Source organism: Grus americana, chromosome 4 (assembly GCF_028858705.1).
Source record: "Grus americana isolate bGruAme1 chromosome 4, bGruAme1.mat, whole genome shotgun sequence".
NCBI classification, from domain to species: Eukaryota; Metazoa; Chordata; class Aves; order Gruiformes; family Gruidae; genus Grus; species Grus americana.
The window spans coordinates 64,530,303-64,534,793 of record NC_072855.1 but is presented as its reverse complement, the minus strand read 5'-3'; positions in this window follow the sequence as shown (position 1 = coordinate 64,534,793).

Below are 4,491 nucleotides of genomic sequence, written 5' to 3'. Positions count from 1 at the left end.
ATCCAATTTCAATTAGGATTTATTTTTAAATTGAAAACTGCATCTTTTCAAGTGAATTCAAAGTACTATTTGACAAACGTATGCATTTATCAATATGGATGGTTCAATATACTAAGGCTTCTATCAGAGTTCTCACTTCTATCGCAGGCCTTGTTGCAGTTAAAGAATAGGTGCAATTACAGCGCCTACAGAATAGATTACAAGTGACAGATTTGATACACAATTCTCAACAGAATTATCATTTGATTCCATAGGGATCTAGTCTTGCCACTCACTCATCAGAAGGTATAACTGGCCCTAACAATCCTTAAGACCATCTGCAGAAAAAATATACTGTGAATTTACATTTACAGTACCCCAAAAATAGAAATTTCAGTCAGTGTTAGCATACAAAAATCCAATCCAAGTGTTCATGTTTTAAGAAGAACGGTTAAAGCCTGTCTGGTATGGAGGACAATGGCTGAAATATAAATGGGGAGGCCTGGCAGATTGATTACATCACACTCCCACAAACCCACCAAGGCAAGCGCTATGTACTTGCAGTGGTGGAAGCAACCACTGGATGGCTGGAAACGCATCCCGTGCCCCATGCCACTGCCCAGAACACTACCCTGGGCCTTGAAAAGCAAGTCCTGTGGTGACATGACGCCCTAGAAAGAATCGAGTCAGACAACGGGACTCATTTCTGAAACCACCTCATAGACACCTGGCCCAAAGAGCATGGCACTGAGAGGGTGTATCACAGCCCCTGTCATGCACCAGCCTCCGGGAAAATTGAACGATACAAGGGACTGCTAAAGACTACACTGAGAGCAATGGGTGGTGGGACCCTCAAACATTGGGATACACATTTAGCAAAGGCCACCTGGTTAGTTAACACTAGGGGGTCTACCAATCGAGCTGGCCCTGCCCAATTAAAACTTCCATGTACTGTAGAAGGGGATAAAGTCCCCGTAGCGCGCATGAAGAACATGTTAAGGGAAGACAGTCTGGCTTAGCCCTGCTTCAGGCAAAGGCAAACCCATGCATGGGATTGCTTTTGCTCCAGGACCTGGGTGCACTTGGTGGGTGATGCGGAAGGATGGGGAAGTCCAATGTGTACCTCAAGGGCATTCGGTTTTGGGTGAGAATAGCCATTAAATTAAATTGTATGATGTTAATTGCTAAATAACCCTGCCAGTGTATGTCATCACTGCTACAATTGCTATATGCCATATCAGTGGTATTACAGTAAGAATCACCCAAATTAATGAAGGAGGAACTTTGATGAAACTGAGCAAAGTGTAGCGATAATGGAACTAGAACTGGCTTCAGCAACCAGCACCCAGCAACTTCTTCAAAATCGACATCTTCAACCCACAGACCATGGGCATGGGCTGCACCAGATACACCAGCTGTGAGCTCCAGGTGCAGCATGCAGCAACCCAACACCACACACCATCTCTCCTGCCCTGAGAGACTGTTCTGACAGATGGAGCCCAAAGTCACAGACTAAATCAACTCAGCGGATGTTTTAGAGGGATGGCCCCTAGACTAAGGGAATGATATCTGCATATCTACCTACCTAAGACATTAAAAGTGGTAGTGATTAATTGGATGGTGTAGCATCTGGACATTATGTAGATGGTACAGAATAAGGGGTGGATAATGTCGTGGTTTTCAGCTGGGATAGAGTTAATTTTCACAATAAACTGGGAGGGGACACAGCCAGGATAGCTGACCCAAACTTGCCAAATATTCCATCTATCATGCTCTGGATATAAAGGGGGCTGGCTAGAGAGGAGGCACTGCTCCTTCGGGATGGGATGGGCATCGGTTGGGTGAGCAAATTGCGTTGTGTATCACTCACTTTGTATATTCTTTTATAAGTACTGGTGTTATTTCCCTTTGCTGTCCCAGTAAACTGTCCTTATCCCAACCAACAAGTTTTACCTTTGTCTTCTGATTCTCCTCCCCATCCCACCGGGGGGGGGGGGTGGGGTGGGTGTGTGTGTGTGTGGTGTGGGGTGGGTGTGTGTGAGCAAGCAGCTGTGTGGTGCTCAGCTGCCAGCCGGGGCTAAACCACAACAATGACAAAGCAATCATTTTTCCAAAATGGAAGTTGAGGTTCTTACAAGGGGACTTGCTGCCTGTTTAGAAAAATGGAGAAGTTCACAAATATTAGGCAAATTATTGGTGCTCAAGTTTCTAAAGCCATGCCTCAGTAAATCCACCTTGATCCTTGATAAGTGTTACTATTACAAAATGGGTCATATTGGGAAAGGAATCCCTGATAAAGGAATCCCTTCTCTTGACATTTACCTGGCTTAGCAGGACTAATTGGCCAAGCATGGGTAGTATCTTTACAGTAACAGCATTCAAAGCACAGTAACATGTACGTTTTAAAATCATAGCAGCTGCATGCCTTTTCTATATGGTAAATATGAAAACCTACTTCAGCTGAGAGCTTTCCAGATCTGTGGCTGTCTCCTCCTGGGTCAGGGGATGGTTGGGAGAGAGTGAAGAGGCTGGGTGCTGCCAGCTGGGGAAGGAGACTGCCCAGGAAGACCCGGCCGGCCGTGGCAATCGCTGAAGTCGGCTGTTCCTCTGGGTCTGCAGTGGTGGCCCCGGCAGCTCACAGCTAAATGCTGAGTGTCCCCAACGTGCGTCAGGTCTGCTTCCCTGCAGCTTAAGGTTTCTCACAACTACATCTCTCAGCAAACAGCCATCTGTAACTGGGGAGTCAGGGAACTCGGTCTTACAGCATCCATCTCAGCTGCAGGAAAAGCTGATAGCAGTACAAAAGTGTGCTTACCTCAGATGTTGGAATGAACTGGTAATTGCAAGTCTAGCCTGAAAGAAGCGGGTTTTTTGTTTTGAGTGTTTCTCGGAGTTTTCATCATACCACTCTCCATGCAGGCACACACAGCTGCTATTTTTGTTAAGATTGCACAAAGAGACAAACGTTTCTGAGAGCTTTTTCTGCATTTCTCCATTGTAGTAGACTGGTTTGTTTTGCAAACTATTTTCTTTTGAAATATAATATTCTATCTTTTCTGGAAGATCCAGACCATGAACTAAACTCTTACTGAAGGGGTAAGCAGTAATGTTTTCTTCTATTTAGTATGTTTTTGTAAAAAATATTTCATCATTTGTTTGCTAGCAATTGAGAACTGATTTTTCTTCCAGCCATCGACAGCGTCTTTCAGGTAAAAACAGGGCATAATCTGAGTTACTACTAAAAACCATTTTTAGCAAAACAGAAGACAACTGTGCTTCTGAATTAATTCAGGTTGTGTGCAGAAAGGGAATAATGGTTTACAAGCATCAGAATTTCAGCAATTCAGTTCAGAAAAGAGACTGATGTGACTTAAGCATCTCTGAAATGTTAGGCTCTGCCTTCCCTCTTGAAAGCAGTGCTGCTTATGTATCTTCCCGCCACCAATTACCTGTGTTTCCTAGGGAGCTCGCTGCTGTCCTGGGGACCCCAGCAAGGCCAGAGATGCTGTATGGGGAGGGTCCAGGGACACAAACACCATAAATCTCCTGGAGGAGTACTTGCAGAACTCCTCCACCTCCAATTGCTATCCTCTTCACTCACACTGCTCATTCTATATAAGCAGGGAACCAAAAAAGCCCCACTGGTGCCTAAATATCCAAGTAACAATTGCCTGCAAATGTTTTATCATAACATTAACTTTTTTCCCTTTTTCTCAGGTTTTTTTCTTGTTCAGATTTACTGGAGAAGAGTATTTGAATAGAGAAGATATCCAAGTGATACCCATGGGATATGGAAGAATTATTATGTGGCTCTTATTCTAAACATGCATCTCAAACTGCACTTCCTGAAGAAGTTTTCAAAAGTTAGCAACACTATAGCATACACACAGTATTAAATTAAAAAAGGTTCCCGCTTCCCACACACTGACTTTTATAGTGCACTGGCTAAAGGCTTAATATACTTAATAAACTCAGTATGTATGTATTTCATTAAAGACTGAGATGGATTTACATTAAGCATTCAATTTTCATTAATAAGGTATACTTTTGTTGTGGTGAGACAGCTGTGCAGACAGAACTATGGAGCTTATATATGTGATATATATGGGATTATCAAGGACCATTCAACCCTCCCCTCCAGATGCTGTAGGATTCCCTGAAACAAAGGGAAAAAAATAAAGGGGAATAGAGAAAAAGAGTAGAGAACTTACACAGCAACTGTGAAATAATAAAGGGACAGAGTTATTAGCAGTTGGAGCTGCTACCTGAAATAGCAGAAAATAGACCTGTGCATTTGCACAAACACAGATGTGGAATAAAGTGTTGAAAAAAGTACTGTTTGGGTAATGAAGCAAGCAGGATCCATCCAGTCCTCTGGTCATTTACACCCTGTACTCCCTTTTTACATTATTAGGTAATCTGAGAATGAGGTATGAGAGAGAAGTAACACACACAAAATACAGGATTCTTCACGTTCCATTATAAACAAACCAAGTGTATGGCACAATGTTT